The sequence below is a fragment of the Gorilla gorilla genome, chromosome 1 (genome assembly GCF_029281585.2).
Source record: "Gorilla gorilla gorilla isolate KB3781 chromosome 1, NHGRI_mGorGor1-v2.1_pri, whole genome shotgun sequence".
In the NCBI taxonomy this organism is placed as follows: Eukaryota; Metazoa; Chordata; class Mammalia; order Primates; family Hominidae; genus Gorilla; species Gorilla gorilla.
Window position 1 is genome coordinate 222136445 of NC_073224.2, and position 23343 is coordinate 222159787.

General features: G+C 51.6%; 1 protein-coding gene across 2 annotated transcripts in view; it reads right to left on the reverse strand.

Annotated features, from left to right (window-relative positions):
• The window catches only part of ACTL8 (actin like 8), a 71525-nt gene extending 48909 nt beyond the window's left edge, over positions 1–22616 (reverse strand). Inside the window, exon 1 of one of the 2 annotated variants that reach the window (XM_004024772.5) lies at positions 22377–22616. The gene's annotated coding sequence lies outside the window, so the exon portion shown is untranslated. Of the gene's footprint in view, positions 1–18395; positions 18573–22376 lie in introns of those variants that run through there. The other variant, XM_055354269.2, reaches the window with a different exon arrangement.
• Positions 22617–23343: the final 727 nt, after the last annotated feature.

A 23343-nucleotide genomic window follows, 5' to 3' on the forward strand; every position in this document is an offset into this window, starting at 1 on the left:
ACAAGCCTGGCCACCATGGTGAAACCTCATTTCTACTAAAAACACAAAAATCAGCCAGGCATGGTGGTACACGCCTGTAGTTCTAGCTACTCGGGAGGCTGAGGCAGAAGAATCGCTTGAACTCAGGAGGCGGAGGTTGCAGTGAGCTGAGATTGCACCACTGCACTCCAGCCTGGGTGACAGAGTGAGACTGTTTCAAAACAAAAGACAGCAGGCCTCAGATGGCACTTTCTAGCACACATACCACCAATCTTTTCCATCACAGAGGTGGCAGACATCACGAATCAATCAGCAGATGGATTCTTTCCCACGAGCCCAAGCACAGCCTGGAATGGCTCCACACCACACTCTGGTAAGCAACGGCCAATCTATCAGAGTTGGCACAGGAGATGAGCACCCCGTCTCACACCTGCTATCACCGGCCAAGGATCTCAGACACCTTCCACCACCAGGCACGTGTTTATCTGGTGGAATGTGCGAGAGAATGGGGACACACTTCGAAGTGGGAACAGCACGAGCCTGGGGCTGAGGGATGAAGGATTTCAGGGGGCGCTGTGCCACACAAGAACTGCTGGCCAGGAGAAGTTGCTGGTAGAGGAAGTAGCATTTCTACGATGTAAACAACCAGGTGGAGCTCCGGGGAGGCTAAAATGTTCCTGGAGAATCAGGATGTGGGACCTTGGACTTTCTGAAAGTTCTGACCCAGGACAACAGACACATGATTGGCATTTTTCAAAGAGAGGCGCTTGTTCTGCCACAGGTAGGTTATTGGCTTAGAAAAAGGAAATAGCCAGGTTCTGCGGCTCACACCCGTAATCTCAGCACTTTGGGAGGCTAAGGCAGGAGGATCACTTGGGCCCAGGCCCAGGATTCAAGACCAGCCTGGGCAACATGGTAAGACCCCCATCTCTTAAAAAAAAAAAAAAATCATTAGCCAGGAACGGTGGTGGATGCCTATAGTCCCAGCTACTCAGGAGGCGGAGGTGGGAGGATTGCTTGAGCCCAGGAGGTCGAGGCTGCAGTAAGCCATGATCTTACCACTGCACTCCTGCCTGGGAGCTAGAGCGAGACCCTGTCCAAAGAAAAAGGAAAGAGGAAACAAACAATAGGATCAAATAAGGTCCTCTGGAAGGAACGCATAAAACAGGAGGTAACCCTAGGGACCGGTGCTAGAATCGGCCTTATTTAAAACCCTTCTGAGCAAGCTGGGTACAGGAACGTATGTGACACTGCCAAGTTTGCAGATGGCCACTGACTCTGCCTGGGAGGAAAAATGAGGCCATTAGGAACATATGGCAGGAAGAAGGGACGACGGCAGAGTGGAACAGAAGCAGACTCAGCTCCACAGAGAGGGGGTCTGCAAGGAAGCAGCCGTCCAAGCTCCTGGGAGACTGCAGGGGAGCCGAAGCGAGTGAGCCTCACCCCGCAACTCCTGGAACTAGCTGTACACCAGGGGCACAGTGGGAGGGCCAAAACAGGAGGAAGGCAAGTTCAGGACAAACCCAGCAGTCCTCACCATCAGCTCCAGGCACCGAGCAACCAAACTCATTGACCCTGGAGTGGCTGTACACAGGATCTGGTTTGAACCCATGATCTGACTGTCTTCTAGGTCCTCTCAGAGAGGACAGCTGTCACCAAAGCCTGGTGGAAGGGGCAGGGTGAAGGCTCCTTGGGCAAGTCCCATCCTGCCTAGGACCTTCGTGCTGTCTTCATCCTGAGCTGCTTTCTGACCACCGCTCTAAAGCTTCCCATGGCTCCCTGTGGCCCTCAGAGGCAGGTCACAAGTTTTGGTTGGGGAGGCAAGGCTAAGGGGGACAAATCCTGTCCCCATCATTTACAGGCTATATGACCTGGGTGAGAGACTTCACTTCCCTGAACCTCAGCATCTGGATAGCACAAACAGTGACAGATCTGGTCTGAGGCCTCCTCCAGGAAGCCCTCCCTGACTCTTCCACGTAGAACAGATGCTTCCTTATACTGTCCCGGGAATCTTCTGTCCTAGCTCTAAGAAGCCCCTGCCTCATGCTAGGTTCATTAGCCTTGGTCTGTCCACTCTACTAGACTGAGAGCACCTAGGGCACATGAATGTTAGGAGGGAAGGAGGATGGGGGAGAAGAGGAGAGGCCTCAAGGAGCCCCAAAAGGGACATTCTCAAAGTTAAGCAGGTGCCTGGAGTGGAGCCAAGCCAAAAGCTCAAGAGCGTTTCAAGAAAGAATATCTTTAACTCTGCTGAGATCAGGATGAGGACTGACGTGGCTGTTAGATTTAACTACCATGGGACACAGGTGACCTTGGCAGGAAACGATAGCCTTTTGGTGGTATATCTGGTCCAGGCCTGTGATGGTTTCCTTGTGATGTCACCTCTGGGTCTGCCTGAGCTTCTAATGCTGACAGTACAGCCCTGGCTGGACCTCCTGGCCTCTGGTACCTCTCTCTTCACTTCCCTCCAGAATCTTCCACCTCCCCAGCCCGGTGCTTGGTTAATGAGCTTCCTGGCCATTCCCAACCTAAGAGCCAACCCTCCTCCTCCTCCAGTTCCAGGCAGTGAGGACTCAAGCCCCAGGAGTCAATCAGCTGAGTGGGGAGGGATGGGGTGGCCTCTGCAGGCTATTCCCGGGACCCTGCCCAGCTGGACCCCTGGGCTCCAAACGTACTGCCTGACATCAGCCCTCGGTCTCTAATTTGCTGGGTGAACTCAGGCCAACCCCTGCACCATCTGGCCTCAGTCTACCCACCTGTATTTAGAGAGCATCAGGCTAAATTTTGCTCTGATGTAAGGAGTCCTCTCAGAGTACAGACAGGGCAGCTGCAGAAGGCTGAGCCAGCAGGGGTGTCCTCCTAGAACTTTTGGGAAGGAGCAAGGAGCACCTCCCAGGAACCTCCAGGCCTCTCTCTCCTCACCTAGATTCCAGAGCCCACGCCTCCTGTCTAGGAATCAGGTAAATGAAGACTGGAGAGATGAAAGGGGAGCCTGGCATGGCAGGTACATCCACCCAGCTGAGAGAGGAGCATCATCTCCTGGGAGACATAGACAAAGATGCTAGAGTCAAACCTTCAAAAGAGGCGGCCCTCAGCCCTCTTCCAGCGGCTCCAGGGGTCAGGTGCCTCTGTCAACACCTCTACCGCAGCTCAGAGCCTGGCCCGACAAGCTGCTGTGGTCCCAGAGTTGGCTGTGGCCTTGTCCACAAGGCCCCCTTGCGCGCTGCACTCCAGCCTCCCTGGCTCCCTTCTGCTCTTCAAACACTCCAGGCACGTGCCTACCCCAGGACCTTTGCACCTGCTCTTCCTGCTGCCTGAACACCCTTCCCCGACAGTGGCACATCCTGCTTCTTCATAACCTTGGATTTCTCTACGCAGGTGGCACCTTCTCAGTGGGCCTTCCCTGGCCCCTGAGGAGTTGAATTTTCAAGGCTCCCTAAACACCCCCTACCCCCAGTCCCCCAGTATCCTGTCCCCATTCCACTCTGACATACTGTAAGCTCCACGTGGGGCTGATATTTACGGAGCACCTACTATGTGCCTGGTGCTGGGTCTGGCCCTGGGACTCAGCAGCCTACACCCCGCCCCCACCCCCCAGCGTGGGCAAGGGCGCCTAGCTGTTCAGCTGGTGGAAAAGCTTTCCTCATTAGCAAAATGAGGGAAAGGCAGGAAGCGATTATTCGTCAGGCTGCCGAGTCCTCGGTCACAGAAAGCACCCCCCAAGCCCCTGCTGGAGCTAAACAAGCCCAGATTTTGGCCTCAGAGGACCCCAGGCTTTAGTTCCGACTCTGCAGTCCTCATGCGTGAGAGGGAAGGTGGCGCTACCTCTAGGCCATGACAGCGATGCCCACAGGTGGGCATCTAATTTGCTGGGTGAACTCAGGCCAACCCCTGCACCATCTGGCCTCAGTCTACCCACCTGTATGCCCACCCCACCGCCTCTGGTTACCCTCTTGTGCCAGGCATTACATAAACGTCACTCTAGTGCACCCTCTGTGGTCCTGCACAGACAGCCTCTTCTCCCTCCCTTCGCAAAGTAGACGACGGAAGCTCAGAAATCCCGTTAATCTCACAATAACCAGCATCTGTTCGGCATGGGCCAAGTGCTGTTCTATGGACTCTGCATGAATTGCCTCTCCTAATCCTCTCATTAGGCCTGTGAGAGAGACCCTGTGATTATCCTTGCTTGGGCACAGAAAGGTCACGAATGTCGCCCAAAGTCACACAGCTAAGGGGAGAGCAGAAATGTGAGCCTTGCAGCCCCGCCTCCTCTTCATCAGGCTAAACTGCTCCCCAGCTTGTGTCAAGTAACTAGGACAGAACCGGGCACTCTGGAAATGCTCAATCCTGATACAAAGCTGCTCCACTCTATGGCATCATAAATATACGCATAAGGGTAGAGCTAAGCTGGCACCTACCGCTGTATTTGGCTATTTTAGAACAGCCTGCATTTGTTAATGCTTGCTGCGTGCTAGGAAAGGCTTCCCCTGCATTCTCGCTAATTGTTATTACTTGTGTCTTCTCATTTCACATAGGAGGGACCAGAGAGGTGAGACAGCTTGGCTAAGCTCACAGAGCAAGGCACAGTGATCGGTGAGCCAGGAGCTGGAGCTATGGCCCCAGGGTCCAGATTCTCAGCCTGGTGGTCTCTAGACTTCAGAGGGGCCACCAGTAGGTACACAGCCGGCAGCCAGGAGCTACTCGAACAAAGAAAAGCTCTGCTTCTCCTAAACACATAGAACAAGCCTCTAATCCTTGTTATTAACGTAAATAATATTCCAGCAAAGAAAGCAAACTCCGTCTTCTCGAGGGGCTTCGGAGGATTACGTCGACAGTGTCCGACGCAGCGAGGACAATAACCAATTGACTCTTATTAAAACTCCAATAATGCTGGTATGATTGCTGCTTTGATAAGCTCGCTGCTGTGAGCGAGGGTCAACCACATTAGGAAAATGTAATTAGACTAATAAATTCCAGGCAATCCTTTTTTTTTTTCCTTTCCTCTTTGCTCTAAGGAAGAGGTACTCACAAGACCTCATTACCCACACAGAGGCCCCATGGTGGGCTTTGATGCAAAAGAAAGTGGTTCTTAGACTGCCTGGGTCTGGCCCCAGAAACATCTCTCTGGGTCCCTGTAGCTCCAGAGCACGTGGGACTTACTGGTCAAATGGCAGAGGCTCCAGGGAGCTGGGAGCTAGGGATGCATGGCCAATTCCTGCTAAACGTCATTGCTCCCCTCTCGTTCAAAAGGGAGCCCCCCAACCTCTTCCCACCACTATTGGGCTTCCTCTCTCCGGTCCAGCATGATCCTGCATAAACTACATCTTTGCTGAGTTTGTGTGGTCAGAATTGTGGAGCTGCCCCAACATCCCTGGTGTCAGCTTTCCCCCAAATAATGGGTGGGATCAGAAGTTATGAGAGGATCCAGTATGGTGCCTTGAGATCCCAAAAGACAAGCCGCTGGGGTCTTGGGGGAGAAACCGACTTTAGGAGAGGATCAACCTCACCGAAAGCCCAGAAACCTTCACAGGCCCTGAAGTGCCGAGTAACAGCCCACCTTCTGGGGTGAAGTGAGCCTTACAAGGAAGTCCCTATCTAGAAAAGACACTCCCACCCCTCATAACTCCTGATGCAAAGTGCAGTCCATGCTGCCATAACACTAATTTTTAAAATGCGTATTTGTTCCAATGCAATCGATATATTAGGGAATAATCTGAGCATTATGCAAACTTCTCATGTGTTGATGCAGGACTTTTCCCCTAGAAACACTAGGTGAACACGAAAGACTACACCCAGCAGAGCTCAGCCTCACGGGGATACACGAAGCGCATGCACTGCACAAGGTCCACAGCGAAGGTTAGCTCTGCATCCTGTCTCCCACCACCTCCCTGTTCTCCTGCTTTCTTTCTCTCTCTGTCTCTCCTGTTCAAATGGGGAGAATGTGGCCTATGCATGTCGCTGGATTATTTGAGAAGGCAGGAAGAGGACAAGATACTTCACGAATTAAGAAAAGGACCGTGGAAGAATAGGAAAACACCCCCTCTTCCATTAGCCTTGATGGTGCTGCAAGAAACGGTGGTGACCCCAGCACCTCAGTGTCCATTTGTCCAGCCGGTGAGCACGCCCCCTCCACTGCAGCATGTCAGGAGTATCTGTCCTCTGCTTGACACCCCCAGTGACAGGCACTCAACTATGCCCAAGGCAGTCTATAGCAACTTTCAGTACCTCTAGCTGCTAGGGGCCTCGAAGCCAAAAATCTACCTCCCTGTCAATTCTGCCAATCAGGCCTGGAGGATACACCTCTGGGACAGTGCAAGACAAATCCCATCTTCCCTTCCTGGTGGTAACAGTTTATATGCTCCTTCCCCCAAACCAAGTCACCTCTTTCTGAGCCAAATATCTGACTGTCTTCAACCCGCCCTCCTGAGATAAAAAGAATAATGATAAAGATCAAGGTAATATCAGTCACTGACATTTAATAAACACATAATAGGCATTATTCTATACTAGGAGTCAGCAAACTATGGCCCACGGGCCAAATCCGGCTCACTGCCTGTTTTTATATGGCCCGAGAGCCAAGAATGGTTTTTGTATTTTTAAATGTTGAAAAAAAAATCAGAAAAAGAAGACTATTTTGTGACACATGAAAAGTATCTGAAATTCAAATTTCAGTGTCTATAAATAAAGTTTTATTGGAACACAGCCACGCCCATCATTTACATATTATCTATCTATGGCTGCTTTCAAGTTACAACAGCTGAGTTGCAGCGTCCGACAGAGACCATATGGCCCACAAAGCCCAAAATGTTTACAATCTGGTCCCTTACAGAAAAAGTTTGCCGCCCCTATTCTATATGCTTTACAAGTATCATCTCAATCCTCATGATAACCTATGAGGAGGTAACTGCTGTCATCTTCCCATTACAGATGAGTTCTTAGAAGCTCAGAGATGTTAAGTAAATTGCCCGCGCCCCCAGCCTCACAGCGGTGAAGCCAGGATCCAAACCCAGGCATTTGACTCCAATGTCTGTATCCTACCCATTTCCCCTATTCTTCCTGGTCAGAGCCCAGGACTGACAACCGCTATCAGCACCACAACCCCAGTGGAGCCACTTCTCTTTCCTGACTATACAGTCCATCTTGGTTTCACTGTGCATGGCGAGAATGACCAGCTCATTGGCCACTATGACCTCTAGATCCTCCTCTGCCACTACTGTCTCTCTGAGGTCTTTCCCAAGCTCTGCACTGTGCATGGTAGAAACGACCAGCACATTGGCCAGTATGACTCCTAGATCCCCTTTTAAGCCTTTGGTTCCTATAGGTCTTTCCCAAGCCCACCCTTAAAAGGGCCTATAAACTCACTGCTCTCTGGATACTAAAGAAACTAATCCACGAACACCCTCCAGAATGGGGACTAAGGTAGCAGCTAATGTGATAAAGTCGGTAGCTCTTAGCCAGAGGTCTCTAAAAATTTATGAGAGACAATAAATCTTGCTCTTGGGCTGCCCACTGGCTTCAGATAAACCTGTCCTGCCCCTGATTTTGCAGGTGTAGAAAGTAGAGGTCCCTGGAACTGCTGTCTGAGTTATGAAAATCTCAAGGCCACCCCCCCTGCTTCCTTCTCTCTGAATCTATGAGGAGAGAAAAGGTAGCATACTCTGTTGCCATAGAAACTAGGCTAGGCTAAGTCTGCAGCAGGAAGGATTAAAGATAGATGTTAGGAGGAGGAAGTAATCTGGAGAGAGAGGTATAAGCACACCAATTCTATATCTCTGATTAAAGTTTCTCAAAGAGGCTTCTACCCCATTATTAACTCTGAGCTCAGATGCCAATTATAAACCACAGACCTCATCAATAAATACAAATCAACATATCTAGAAGGCAAATATTTTATTTTTATTTATACACCTATTAAATGTAGCCATAGCTCATCTGGCTGGAGGAGACCCATATAATCCAGACACTGCAAGCTGGTGACCCCACAGGCCAGTTTCAGCCCATGGAGCTACTATTATTGGCCTATACTATCTTTCAAAAATTTCAAATAAGTTGCTAACATTTAAAATTTCAATTATTTTGGAGCATAGTTCAGATTTCTGGATTTTCTTGAAAATAATCCAAAGATGTGGCCCAAGAAGCCCTACACAGCAACAGCTGGTTGGCCCTGAGCTGGGGTTGACTCTATGAGCTGAGCACGTGCCCACCAGGCCCCTTGTATTCCCATGCCCTCTTCTGCCCTGCGCCTGGTTTATTTCATGCCTCTGTCTCTCCTGGAGGGCCCCTGCAGGCATGTGGGCTTGTAACACCCCGCCACGATCACCACCACCCCCTTTTTACTGGTGGACAAACTGAGGCTTACAGAGAAGAACTGTCTTGCCTAACAAGAGGCAGGGAATTCGTGACAGAGCGGGTCTCCCAATGTCCAGGGCAGGACTCAGCTCAGCCTTGTCTGGAAGGAAAGTCTAGAAGGTGGGTTACTATCTACCAGCTACAAACGTGTCTAAGGTGAAAATTAGATTTTTCTGCTGACTCTGATTTTGCTAGCTTTGTACCAGCTCTTTACAGAAGAAACGGAGAGAAGAGAAACAGCCCTGCAGTGACAAGGAGAAAGTCTCCCCAGACCTTCTCCCTACACTCTGCCACCCCTGCCAGCCCACAGCCATGCCCAATGTGCTCTAGGGATACTGGGGAAGGGAAGTCTGAAGGAAAAGAATCAAGTCGCTCAACAGGACAGATCAGCAGGCTGCCTGACTTCACAGCTGGCGATTCTGCAACACAGACCAGCAGAGAATATTGGCCAGGCCTGGGCGACGTAGCAAGAAGCAGGACCTTCTTTGCGACTGACTCACTATGTGACTTTGTCCAAGTCACTTAACCTCTCTGACCCCCCGTCTCTTCATCTGTATAAAAGGGAAATAGCAGCATCGGTAGGTTAAACAGGCTACAACAAAGCACTTAGTATAGTGTCAGGCACATAGGAGGGATGTCACGAAACAGTGGACCACTCCTCCTGCTCTGCTTCCTGACACAGTTACCCTCCCAAGACTACACTCCTCAGCCTGGTGTCCAAAGACATCTTCAGCCTGCAGCTCCAGCCTCACTCCCCACTCCCTAGCAGTGAGTCAGCAACTCTGCCCCTCACCTCCACCAAACCCAGCCTCCAGGCCTTTGCCCCTGCAGTGAGCCTGACTCAGAGCTCCATTCCCCAAACGCCCCTCCTATTCCAGGCAACCCAGCCCTAGAGGCCCAGCCAGATCACTGTGTCCAAAACTTCCCCAGACCTGGGAACCTCTCTTGCACTCTGAGCCCAGCCCGTTCACTGGCTCAGAGGAACTCGGTCCTGTACTTTAACATTCCATTTGATGATATCCTCCATCCTTAGCATCTTAAAAGACCAAAACACAGCTCACATGTGTGGCTCTTTTAGGGTACAGGAGGTACTTGTAGCAGCCAAGTGCCCAGCCTCTCTTCTTCTGACACCAGCACCCCAAAATTCCTTTCCAGGAGTGATCCTCTCCCCAAACTGCAGTCTTGGCAGGACTGTTGAACATGAGCCCTGCACACTGCCAGGCCAGGCCTGGCCACAAGGTCAAATCCCCACCAGTTAGGTCCCCTCTCTCTGGGTACATGGATTTCCAGTCTTGCAAAATTCTCAAGCTGGCTGGAGCCACCCATCCTGGTGGGGTCCCCAGAGGGCCTTGAGCAGATCTTGCTAGAAACACCACCCACCCACCCCCATCTGCCCGCCACCCTATTCCCGACCAGAGTTAGCTGGGTTCCCACCTTTTCCCAGCCAGTCTTTTGGCCCAACTTCAGATACAAGAGTTTCCTTCTGATGATTCCTTTTCTGCTGCAGTTGGCCAGAGGCAATTTCTATTGCTTACACACACGGAGCCCTGACTGATTCTCTAAAACTCCACATCACATATATGCTCACCCCTGCCCCCCAGGACTGAACCCACAGACACCCAGTCCCACCAGAGGGATTCACGAGCACCCATTCTGCACACCCAGGGAGGCTGGGGCCTCATGCTTTCGAGAAAAGCCACACTGTCACCTGCTTGAGTAACGCAGCGTCATTCCTCCCGTGTCAGCAGTCACGGCATCCGACTGAGCCGAGAAGCCAAGCAAGGGCATTGTCTCGTGTGAAATAAGTAAATAAAGGCAACAATGAGACATAACTGAGCAGGCAACACATAAAGCAGGTATTTCTGCAGATGCCAAAAATAATAATAAAGCACCTATGGAGGATAAACGTGGTGAGCACTGATCTACAGTCAATACCCAAAAAGCAAAGGGCTTACTGCGCACCAAAAAACCACTGGACAAGGCAGCCACAAAAGAGCAGTGCCCGGGAGCCATGCACCCAGCCACGGGCTTAGACAAGGCCAAACTCAACCCCCAGGAGAGCAGGGAAGGTCTTAGCCGGGAGAGAAGGATGTGCAGAGGAAAGGGAAGAGAGCGATATCTAAGAAGAGACTCTTTAGAAACACCCTGAGGCTAAGTTGCCAGCATCATCTCTCCCCTGTACCACAGGGACGGCCCCCACACTGGCCCCCCTGCCTCCGCCTCATCCCCCGGCTCTGTCCCCAGCAGCGAAGTCGGATCCTATCATCCAATGCAACCCCAGCATCTCCTCACTCTTACCGTTCTGACCTCACCTCCTGATGCCCTCCTCACTGTTTCCAGAGCAGGCCTCGACAGTCCCACCGCAGGGACTTTGCAGACGCTGCTCTCTGCCTGGAACCCCTTCCTCATGATGCTCACCCGTCTCGCTTCCCCCTCAGGTGTCTGCTTCCCCCGTCCCTGACCACTGTGGCCAAAGTCACCTTCTTCATCACTCTCTGTTCCCTTGCCATTCATTGTTCTCCATAGTTCTCCCAACCTGAAACCACATTCATCATCTGCTTATCTTGTCTCTCCCAACTAGAATGGAACTGCATGGGGGCAAAACTTTGTCTGTTTTGCCCAGGACTGAATCCTCAGCACCTAGAACAACGGTCAGTACATAATAGATTCATTCATTCATTCAACCATAGCTTAGGAATGAATGAACAAATGAACACCCCTGAGAAAAAAATGCAGTGCGTTCCAGGAATGATGGCTTTCTAGATGATTCATATGGCAGTATGGTCAAAGCTTGGTCTCTGAAGACTACGTGGGTTCCAATCCCAGCTCCATCACATTATGGCTCCCAGTCCTGGGCTAAGTATACCCTCTCTGGGCATCAGTTTCCTCATCTGTAAAGTGGGGATAATCACAGCCCCCACCACAGTGGGCTTCAGGGAGGAATAAGTGCATTAACACACGGCAAGTCAATTAGGACAGTGCCTGACAGGCTGTCAGCGCCCAAGGTTATGACTTTTGCTTTTGCTATTGCTACTCTGCAACCAACTTTAGATAGTGGTAGAATAATCAGGAGGCCCTCTTGAATGGGATATTTGCACAGAAGAGGTCCCAGACAGAGTGTGTGTGACATGGGAGCAGAAGACCCGGGTTTGAGCCAGGCTCTGCCACTCATACGCTGTACAATTTCAAGGAATGCACAACTTCTCTGCCTATTAAGTCAGGGCCAAAGTACCAGTCCCAGCCTCACGAGGCTGCTACAAGGCTCCAGATTGGATCAGGGATGTGAACGCAATTTTGGGAAGACAGGGGAGTGAATCAACACATCACATCTATTAGTCACTACATTTGCAAAGCAGCCAAAGTCAAAAAGCCAGGGTTCAGAGGTCCCACCTCCATCACAGCTGTGGAGCACCCAGATGCCTTTGGAGACGTCAGCAGTGCTTTCAAAGCCTCAATTACAAGGGCTGGGAGTGTCACGGGGTGTCATTGCTTCTCACATTTCGGTCACAGTATCATCCAAAGGCTGAGGGTGACACTGGGAAAATTACAGTAATTACTCTGCAGGAGGGCAGGCCATGGGAAGTTGGCTGCTCTAAAACCTGGGGTGAGATTTAACTCCCTGGGAGTTGAGAGAGGTCTCGAGGGAACCTCTGCCTCACATCCTAGGACCCGGGAAACGGTGCCTATGCCAGATGTAATGAACCCACGGCTCATCAAACCAGGCAGGCAGGAAAGCCTGGTGGGTAAGAGCACAGATGTCAGGTCAGACCAGTCAGCTCTGCCCTGCAAGGGGCCAGACATTGTCCTGAGAGACCTCACATTCCGGGGAGTGGAGACAGATCGTGAATAAGTGAGTGAATCAGACATTTATAGAGAGCCGGGTGACATGTGCTACGAGGGAGCAACAATGACATCGTGTGTGGAATGGAGCCAGGGCTCTGGTCAGACCTCTTAAGAGGGGAACCCCGAGCTGAGACCTAAGAGATGCTACATAGCCTGCCATGGAGAGGGGCTTGGGCACGTTACCTCACTTCCCTGGGCCTCGGTTTCCTCACCTGTCAAATGGGTATGTTATTACACCAACTCCATATGGTTATTGCGAGTGTCTGATGAGTTAATGTGTAAAAAGCACAGGGTCCTGTCTGTAGGTAGAGCTCAAGCAGAGGTGGTCTGGAGGCAAGGAGTGGGGGACAGTGCGGCCTCCATGCCAGGCGCTCTCCTAGGCACCAGGACACCACAGTGAACTAAGGCAGATAAAAATCCCTGCCCACGTGGAGGTTACTCTTTAGTACACTTGGCCTGGACAGCCAAGTTGACATGTTTCTCTTCCTTCAGGCCCACCACACTCAGGGACCCAGAGGAGGAAGGCCAGCCCCAACCTGCTCCACACAGCCCCAGACCCGGTGATCGCTGCCTGCTCATCTCAAAGAAGGAAGCGTCCAGCACCTCCAGTTGGTACCATCTCCCCACAAGCTGGATTCCAGCAGCATCCCTTCCAACTCTGCTCTGGCTGGAGCCCCCAACCGCTGCACAGTTGGCACCTGGGACTTGTGCATCATGGTGGCTTTACCTGGGTGGATTCCAACATCTGGTGTCTATACAGCCCCCCTACCCAGATCCGGGGGCCCCAAGTCATGTGCCATCTTGAGCCACTGGGCAAGGGCACAGAGAGCCAGCGACCAGGCCATCTCCAAGGGAGGCTAAATGGAGAGATGGAAAGGGAGACACTGCAGCCTGTTAACACATCAGTTTCTGCGTGAACTCCCCCGGGGAGCCAGGCAGGCAACGCTGGAGGAACGCAGGCCTCGAGACAAGTGGAATTTCTTTTAAAGAAATATTCAGCTATTAAAACCCAGGCTCTCAGGCCACATCAGGCATGCCAAGTGGGGCTGGCGGATCATCAACAGCGTGGGGGCGAGACAAGGAGGCCGAGGCTGAACCCAATAGGCATCAGGATGAGAGATGCTGTGGGGTGGGGGGGGCCCAGGAGCTTAGGCTGCTGAAGTCACAGCATCACCAACCCCACCTCCAAGGGTACCCAGGACTGGAAGCTGCCTGTCAGAACCTCGTAGCATTCCTGACCATGCCTAACAGAGCAATAGGAAGAAACACTGGGCTGGAAGGAAGTGAACCCCCAGTTTTCAGGCTGACTTTATGACCAGTCCCCCCTGGCTTGCCCACTGGTGTTCATCCAAGCTTTATAGAGAGCCAACTATGTGCCAGGCATGGAGCTTGAGGGTGTCTCAACCTGAGCACTGTTGACATTTGAGGCAGGATGACTGTCTGCAGCAGGGGCCGGCCTGTGCACTGCAGGATACAGAGCAGCTTCCCTGGCCTCTGCCCACCCCTTGCGTCACACCTAAGGCCAGCCCCACCGTCAGCCAGGAACTGGACCATAGCTGCCCACCAAGGGAAGGGACCAGCCAGAGGCTTCTGCCTCCATGAAAGCACCAGCACCCCCACCCCCACGGGGGTTTCCCGAGCCCTGCTCAGCTCAACACAGAGCTGCTTTCCAACCTTTGCTATTCTTGTCTGGGACATATTATCAAAAATAATGATTATCATGATAGAAGGCACTAGATCAATCATTGTCCCAGTTAGCCCATTTAGTAAACGGGAAGCTGAGGCTCAGACCTGCTGAGTCATCAGCCGGTAAAGCATGGAGCTCCATCGCAACCCCTGTTTCCAGAGGGCCAACCCCTGTTTCCCGAGGGCGGAAGCCCCCACTGCACACTCACAAAACCTGTCAGCCCCAAGGCTCCCAACCGCTCATCCTTTTCTGCAGGGGGAGGGAATGGGGGAGAAAAGACTAAGGAACATTTTGCCATAAGCCTTCCCCTGCTCCAGGTGCCACCAAAACGCAGAAATCCTGGCAACCCTCTCATGGAGAGCACCTGCGGCTAATGAGGAATAGGATGGGGAAAACGTAATGAGCTGCTTACAAAGGCTGTCGAGCCAGCAGGGGGATCTGCAGCCCTCCAATTCGTCAGAACCTCCTTCCAGGCTGGAGGCAGGGGACACGGGGAGGGGCCGAGGGTCCCGCAGAAGTGGGGAAAAGGGTTGAGGGACCCACTCCACCCTGAGTTTGAGATGGGAAAGCCATGGAGGTCACATATTATGACTAAGAGGGAACCAGGGATGCCAGCACCTCCGGGGAGGCTTTCTAAAGACCACACCCCAAAGCACCCCCACGCTACCCCGTCACTTGACTCTACGGTCTGAAAGCGAGGTCAGAGGAGCGTTGGGCCAGCTCGGGGCCAACACAGGGGTGCATCAACACAGCCCCCCCCACACTCCCGCTCCCCAGCCCACCTGGTTTTAAACAACGTGAAACCCAGACAGAATGAATCCCTCAGCACGATAGAAGCCATCCAAAGACAGAAATTCCATAGCTGTCCCAGAGCCCACAGTGTCTGGGGACCCACAGGCCAGGCTCTTTCATTGCAGGATGAAATGAAAATTCCCAGAGACCTAGGCCACTCTGGCCCAAAGGTCTCAGTCCAAGAGACATCAACTTGCCACGGCAAGGTAAGCACTTCCCCACCGCTTCTCCTAGCCTGGCCCCAAAAGGCGAACGAGGAATCAGAGGCCTGGGGTCCCCCTCTCTCACACACACTCATTCCATTATTGCCCAGGCCCCACCAGGCAGCCCTACCACCCCCATGGATGCAGAGGAAAACTGAGTCCCCGGGAGGCCACGCAGAAAGCGCCAGAGTTGGGAGCCCCTCCACTGCCACCTGGGGCCCACAGCTCAGGAGTCACCGGGGAACAAGGCCTTGTGGGGGGGGGGGGGGGCCACCAAGGAGAAGACCACCCACACAGGCCACAACCTGACCAGAGAAGCTCGGTTTTTCCTGCAGCCCCACCACAAATGCCGGCCCCTGGGCTCCCGCCTGCAGCCCAACCCCCTGAGGTTCGATATCGGGGACCAGGGGCTCCAGACACAGTGCACAACCACTGCCAAACAGTCATACTCAAGCTGCCTGGCAGAGAGAAAGGGACCCAAGGTGAGACCTACCTGCCTGGAGGTGAGCCAGAGCCTCAGGAAGACTGAATTCTGATGCCTCCTGGCCCAGGTGTGAGCCTTTTAACAGCTGACTCTCGGTCTGAAAGCGTGGCCACAGCACCTGGGCCTCTGGTTTTAAATGGCCCAGGGGGGTGGGGCCTGGTCTGTGCTTGATGGGGCGGTGGTCAGGGGAGGAACAGAAAGTAGCCATCCTTCCTTTCTGCGTGGACCAGCGACAAGACCCCTGGCCTAGCAGTCAGTGGACCTGCCACAAATTTGCTGCACGACCTCAGAGTCTCAGGCCCCGGAGCCCTATATCTGAAGGCTCGGACTCTCTGGGATGGGATTATTCGTCTCCACCCTGGGTCCCGGGAACTCAGTTATGCCGGACTCCAGGCAGAATTTCCAGCACCAACCATCTCACGGCTCTCCCCAGCTACCAGGAGGCCACATTTGCTCCCAAGTGGTCTTGTTCTCAGTATCTTGAGTAAGGTGAAGGTTAGGGGTTCGCCTTTTAAAGCCACATTCCTCCAAGAAAGCAGGAGCATCTGGGATCCAGGTGACCTCAGGTGAGCGCATGGACCCCCGAGACCTTCCCACCTGAGATGAGGAGAAACCCACGATGTGATCTCCTTCCCTAGATGCTGGAGGCATTAGAGCTAAGTCATGTGTTAAGAACAGGGCTGGGCGCGGCGGCTCACACCTGTAATCCCAGCACTTTGAGAGGCCGAGGAGGGCGGACCACCTGAGGTCGGGAGTTCGAGACAAGCCTGGCCAACATGGCGAAACCCCGTCTCTACTAAAAATACAAAAATTAGCTGGGCATGGTGGTGGGTGCCTGTAATCCCAGCTACTTGGGAGGCTAAGGCAGGAGAATCACTTGAACCCAAGAGGCAGAGGTTACAGTGAGCTAAGATCACACCACTGCACTCCAGCCTAGGTGAAACAGCGAGACTCGGTCCCAAAAAAAACAGAACAAGTTTGGGCCCACATACCCAAAAGCCTGCCTTCCCCGTGTTCCTTTGGTAATTAATTGTCCCACTTTAAAGTCGAAGCTATGAAGACCCAGCAGGGTTACCTGGGCAGATCACACAGTCTGTGCCAACAAGAGCCTGGCCCAGGGAGACCACTGCCTGCATCCAGTAAGCGGCCCAGCTCAGTCCCCGGAGGTAGGAGGGAAGCAGGTAAAGCAGAAACATGCATTTATTAAGTCACTGCTGCATGCCAGGCACTGCGCTAGGCCCTTTTGCATGTAAGATCTTTCTAAATGCCACAGTGGCCAAGCACAGTGGCTCACACCTGTAATCCCAGCACTTTGGGAGGCCGGGAGGGCTGCTTGAGCCCAGGAGTTTGAGACCAGCCTGGGCAACATAGCAAGACCTTGTCTCTACCAAAAAAAAAAAAAAAAAATTAAGCCACAATGACCCCTGTCCCCTAGTTTGCATAGGGTAGCTCCTCTTTCCTCCCTCTGCAGTGAAGCACCCACCCCCACCAGTCTGGCCACATTCTGGGCCCAGAGAGGGATAGGGACCTGGCTCCCTCCAATAAGGACTTGTGCTACCTTATTTAAACGTCACTGCCGCACATAATTAGAAGCACTTACCCCCTCGGATCCATCTTTCTCCTCAGATCGGTTTTATAGCCAGTAATAACTCTCGTAAATTCTTCAACAGATGGAAATTTTATTTGACTAATCATGGCCACTTGACTTGCTGGGGCACAGCAGCTCGGGGCTTGGACAGGCAAGATGCCAGCTGAGGTGATTGTCAGGGGGCTGGGCAAAGTGCCCAGAACCCAAAGCCACCTTGTCCACTCACTCCTCTGAGGGATGCCACAAGAAGGCATCAGAAAGTGCCCGGCACTGCACAGCAACGGGCAGCTGTGCCCCACCTTCTGGGTCCAGAGATGTCTCTAAGCAGGGCACCAAGACCCTTTGCCACCCCCCTGGGCTCTTGGACTGTGAACACATAATGGCTAGCACCAGGGGAAAGCTAGGACATCCTGCCTGAAACACCTAAAAATGGCAGTCCTGTTGGCTGCCACCACTGTGCATCTGCTCCATGCCAGCCCCATGCCAAGTGCCCCTCATGCATCATCACCCCACTCAGTCCTGCCAACGATCCTATGCATGCCTGTGAAAAACCCATTTCACAGATTAGGAAAAAGACGATGGAGCAAAGTCCCACACCAAGTCACCAGTTTGAGCTGCCACCCTCACCTGGGGAACTGAAGACTGGCATCTCCCCTCCCATTCACTCCTTCTAAGATCCACATCGAATCCATCAGTGTTACTTAAAATAGACCCACAAAACTTCCAGCAGCTCCTCAGCACCCTCTAGACAAATTGAAAGCCCTGTGGCCTGGCCTTCCCAAAGGAACCTCATTCGAGGTATTTATCCAAGAGATATGAAAACGCACCACACAAAAAAGCCCATCCACTCAAGAATACATGTCACAGATTATTCATAATAGCCCCAAATTGGAAATGTCCACAGGAAAACTGTAGACAAACTGTGGCCAGTATGCACAATGGGCATCACTCTGCATCCTATTAGGAGGGGGAAGCTGCGCAGTCGTTTGAATAGGTAAGTTTCATATAAAGGATTATTAACCATAATGGGAGGTGGAATTAACAAGAAACTGGCTAGAAAGGAAAGGGAACTCTGAAGAATACAGGTTTAGGAGATAAAAGGAGCAGCTGCTGCCCCCCAGGGCTGAAAGAGACCCTCAGAAGCAAGAGTCCCCCACCCCACCCAGTGCTGAGCTAGAGTATCAAGCAAATGCACCTTCTCTAGGGCTGACATCCAGCCCTCAAGGAAGAGGCTTCTACTCCAGCGCTATGGCAGAGCCCCTAAAGAACAGTTCTTCAACCTGAGCTGACAGAGTGCCCAAGGAGGAGCCTCCACCCAGAAACAAGCATCCTCCCACAAACACCCCTGAGGGCTGATATCCAGGCCTTGCTGAAGAGGGTATGGCTGTGCCTCACTACATGGGGGGAGAAAAAAAGTTGGTCTGGTGCACACCAGCAGAACTTGCAAGAAAGCCAACCTGTAGAACTTACCAGAAATCTGCCCCGCAGGGTGCCACAAAAGCTGCTCACAGGAGGTGTCTCACCAGAGGCACCCACTACAAAACTGCCTAAAATAAGGTGCTGCTGGCCTCTGCTGAGCACGGCAGCAGCCAGCACTGAGCGGCTGCACGTGCTGCAGGAGGAGGCCCTGTGAGCACGTGGCAACCAGGAAGCAGAAGGTCCCTGCTGCAGAGGCTCCTCGGCGCCCTCTACTGGCAAAGCCCAGCATGCTGCCTGGATAGGGAGAAAATTTAAAGGGCCCAGACCCATTTTCACCAGGCAGGCAAGAAGGGTGATTGGACACAGAAAAGCAATAATTGATAACCAGAAAAGCCCATCTCTTTGACTACTTAGCTTCCATACGAATCCTCCTGCACACCACTGAAGTCCTGTACAACAACACAACTGCATATTTCTATCTAAAAAGATGCAGCTATCATCCTTATAAGTTCTCACTCACTCCCCAAAACAAGGAGACTAATAGGCCCAGGAGTCGTCGTGGACTATATTTATTACGACTTAAATACCGATCACAGTTCCATGGAACATTCTGTCACCTAAAGACTATAAAGTCAACTTCCAAAAACTTGCATATAAAACAAAAATGGGAAGAAGAGAGAAGAAAATGGATAATTACCAAGTGTGCTTACTCTAATTGTTTATTCAGGAGCTCAGAAAATAACTTCGGGGTGGGCATGGACCAAGCAAATCTACTGAGAGTCAGACTACAGCTAAGACTCTATCCCTGACCATCACAAGCCCCACTTTGACTTACGAGCCAGAGTGGCATTTTAGATCCCCAGGAAACAGCATCAGTTCAGAGCGAGTGCCAAGTAACTCCAGAACTGTCTGGGTATGTCCATTTCCCCATTATTTTGGTAAATGGTCACAGGTCCCTTTGGAGGAAGGTTTGGAGGAAGATTTACAATAAGTATTTATGGCAATGATGCAGGCTCCTTCCTCAAGGGGACCCGGCCACCCAGGGATTCTGGGTCTGTGAATTGACTTAGGGTCTGGAAACTGGATGAGAAGCCATGACTATCAATTGCCAGGTTTTGGCTACCGGGCCTAGAACTTTCTATCACATATAAAAATACATGAAATAATACTCTAGTAGGCTGCCCACTTATTCCATTCCCAGAGACACTCTGATCAATTCACCACCACTAGAAATCCCTGTGGGCAAAGGCATTCTGCCTGCCCATACATTCCTGCTACCCTCTCCAATGTGTGCCCACCTTGTCCTTGACAGTGAAATGCTGCCCCTCGGTATCTGCTACTCCAGGACCCCCTTATCCCCACTGAAATCAGGGAGCCCATCTCAATGGAGGCAGCCTCTATATTCACAGTGGCCTACAAAAGAGAGCAGCCACCGTGCATTTCAAGGACAAAGGGGCTCCCTCACTAATGGATCTCTCTATGTCTCTGTCTTTGGGTCCTTCTTGTGGAACATAGGTGGTGGCAGCAGGGGAGTGCAGATTAGACATGATACATGCAGTCCAACATTGCGGTCTCCCCAAGCCTTTGGATTCCCTCTTCCACATCATGACATCACAACCCTCATTAACTGCAGGTTACTGTCAAGTCCAAGTTTCAGTCAACCAACCAAGCTGTTAGAGCCACCTCCAGCTGCAGAAGCTAACAGCCAAATTCAGAACCTCTAATGAGTGTGCCCCTATCAATGCATCCAGCCCAGGCTAGTGTTACATTCTGCCTTCCTGGATCTAAAACCCTTAGAATCCACTCCCATACATGTCACCAGTCTTGTCGTTCTTTTTCTGTTTCCTCCTAGGTCTGTGTATACCCATCACCGTGGAACATGCTGAGATCTGACCACAGCTAGGGGCTAGTGACAACAGCAGGTGGCTGTGATGAGTCTTGAGAACGGCATCTGCTCCAGCCGAGATTATCACAGGGTTTCTTAACAGAGGAAGAGCAGTCTCCTCCAGCACTGCGGAGGGAAAGGTATTTCCACTTGATAAGTTGGAGGGGGGGCTGTGGGCTCAGAGTGACTTGCAGTTTAGATTGTCGGTTTCATCAGAGTCCAACAACTGTCCCCATTCCATGTTTCAGGACCCCATTCTTTCACGATTCATGTCCTAATTTGTCGAGATGTGATTCCAACTGTTGTCATAATTCAGCAACCAGCACAATTAAATTTTTTGTTTTATTTTCAGCAGTCTCAGCCTTGTGGCTGCAAGAAATAAGAACTTCCTTAAGGGCTGCCATGGAAGCTGTCTGATTCTCAGACTGTGGCTCGAAGGAAGAGTTAATGGACCTGGGCTTGTCATTTTCTATGTCATTATCTACACATTTTTCAAATTCTTATTATATTATTATTTTTTAGAGCTAGGGTCTTGCTCTGTCACCTGGCTACAGTGCAGTGGTGCAATCATAGCTTACTGCAGCCTCAAACCCCTGGGCTCAAGCAATCCGCCTGCCTCAGCCTCCCAAAGTGTTGGGATTAAAGGCCTGAGCCACCATGCCTGTGCCCTGCCTGCCTATGTATGTTTTAAACATAGCATAGTATCTGGTTCCTTGAAGACAGGAGCCCTCAAAAGGATCCATCCCACCCCACAGTTCTCACAGTCCTCATTATGGCCACACAGTCAAGTGCAGCATCACTCTGGCTCCCAACAGACGTGCCTCAGGTGGCATTTTGTCTTAACCGCAAATGATAGACTCACATAACGTCACCACATGCCTTGGGTAACTAGCACCCCATTTCCCATTGGCAAGGAACTTGACACTACACCCAAGCCCAAAATCACCAGAAAACCACCCCCAAAATGGTACCTCTGTGGTTCCATCTCCTGATACCTATTCCTGACACCAATTCTGTATCAGTTTGGGTCCAGTCAAGGAAAGGAAACCATACAGTGATTTTTACAGGGAAAGTTTCATATGAAGAATTATTAACTTATAATAGAGAACTGAATTAACAAGAAATTGACTGATAAGGAGTAAAGAGAACGATAATTAATACAGAAACAGCAGACGCAAGGAGCGACCACAACCCACAGAGCTGAGATGGAGCCTCCGAAGACCAGACCCCATCCAGAGCTGTGATAAACAACCCCCCGCTAAGAATCCCCCAAACCAGAGCTGGATAAAGCTCTCAAGGAAGAACCCCTGAAGGCCAAGGTAGAGTCCCCAAGAAAGAGCCCCTGGGGGCTTTCATAGGATCCCCAAAGATAAGTCCCCCACCAGAGGTTTAAAAAAAAGTTCCCAAGAAGAGGCCCCCAGGGCTGAGGCCCCCTGGGAAGAGCCCCTATTCAAGGGATAAGATAGAGCCCCAAAGAAGAGCTCCCAGAGCTACCAAGGAAGGGCTCCCCTACCCAGGGCTGTGATTGATCCCCCAAGGAAGAGTCCCCTCCTAGGGCTGAAATAAAGTCCACAAAGAAAAAGCCCCTGAGGGGTGCGGTAGAGTCCCGAAGAGACACCCTCCTGCCACCTGTGACAGAGAAAACGTCCTCAAAAAAAGAGCCCTCCCAGGGCTGAGGTGGAGCCCCCAAGGAACAGCCCCCCACCCCAGGACTGAAATAGAGCCCCAAAAAGAGACCCCCACATCAGGCTGAGATAGAGACCTCCAGAAAGAGCCCCTCACCCCAGGGAAGGGACCCTCCACCAGGCTGAGATAACCCCCCTCCAGGCGGTGCCCCCACAAGGGGCTAAGCTTGGGCCCCCAAGGAAGGGCCCCCAGTCCCACACATGTGGCTGAGGTACAGCCGCTATGGAAGAGTCTCCTCGGAAAGCTGAAATCAAGTCCCTAAGGAAAAGCCCTTGGGCTGAGGTAGGGCCTGTCACTCCCCACCCCCACAAAGAAGTGCCCCACACACACACCCTTGGGGGCTGACAGCCAGGCCTTGCTTAAGAGGGCGTGGCTGTGCCACAGGAAGGACAAAAGAAAAAAAAAAGAACAGTCAGGGGCCACAACCAGCCAAAGTTAGAAATTCAACTTTTAGAACGTACCAGAAATCTGCCCTGTAAGATGCCACAAAAGCTGCTCTCAGAAACAGTGTCTCACAAGAGGCACCCACTGCAAAACAACTTGAAAGGGGTGCTGTGCGAGCTGCCGAACTCAGCTGCACACTGCAAACGCCTGCAAGAGAGCGGCTGCACGTGGTGCCGCAGCCTACTCTGTGAGCACGTGGCAAGCAGGAAGCGGAACCTGCCCGCTGCTGGGGCTCCCCCCCGGCGCCCTCTACTGGCAAAGCCCAGCATGCCTGCTGGCCAGGGAGAAAATTTAAAGGGCCCAGATCCATTTTTACCAAGCAGGCAAGAAGGGTGAATGTGGAGCGGAGAGGCAATAATTTGACAACCAGCAACAATGAAATATCAGCAGTGAAAAAGAAAATAACTACCGATACATAAAACAAATGCATTAATCATATACGTATTATGCTGAGTAAAAGAAACCAGATGCAAAGCAGCACAATCTGTAAGTTTCCATTTACATTATGCACAAAAGTTCTCTGAAAAGAAATTTGGAGGAAAGAGACTTTAAAAGTACAGAAAACAGTTTGCAAACTTGGAGATGCACCCTCCACTGGAAAATGAAGGGGAGTTCCCAAGAATGAGGGAAGGATCAGGTTTGGCGCAAAAGTTCCTGCCCAGGTTCCCAATCAGATCAAGTTGTGCAAATGAAGGATTGAAACTTGCTTAGTTCTGATTGGTCAATATAGCTGAGCTCTCATTGGTTGATACAGCCAAACCCTGATTGGTCAATATAGCTGAGCTCTCATTGGTTGATACAGCCAAACCCTGATTGGTTTATACACTTGAGCCCTGATTGGTTGGTTCAGGTGAGCTGAGAAAGTACCAAAGATAAAAAGGTGCAGGTTTTCCGGGGAAGTCAGGGTAGTTGTGTAACCATAGTCAGCAAGTGGCTGCTTCACTCTATTTTAAATTTAGGCCCACTTACCCATTCTTATTTGGG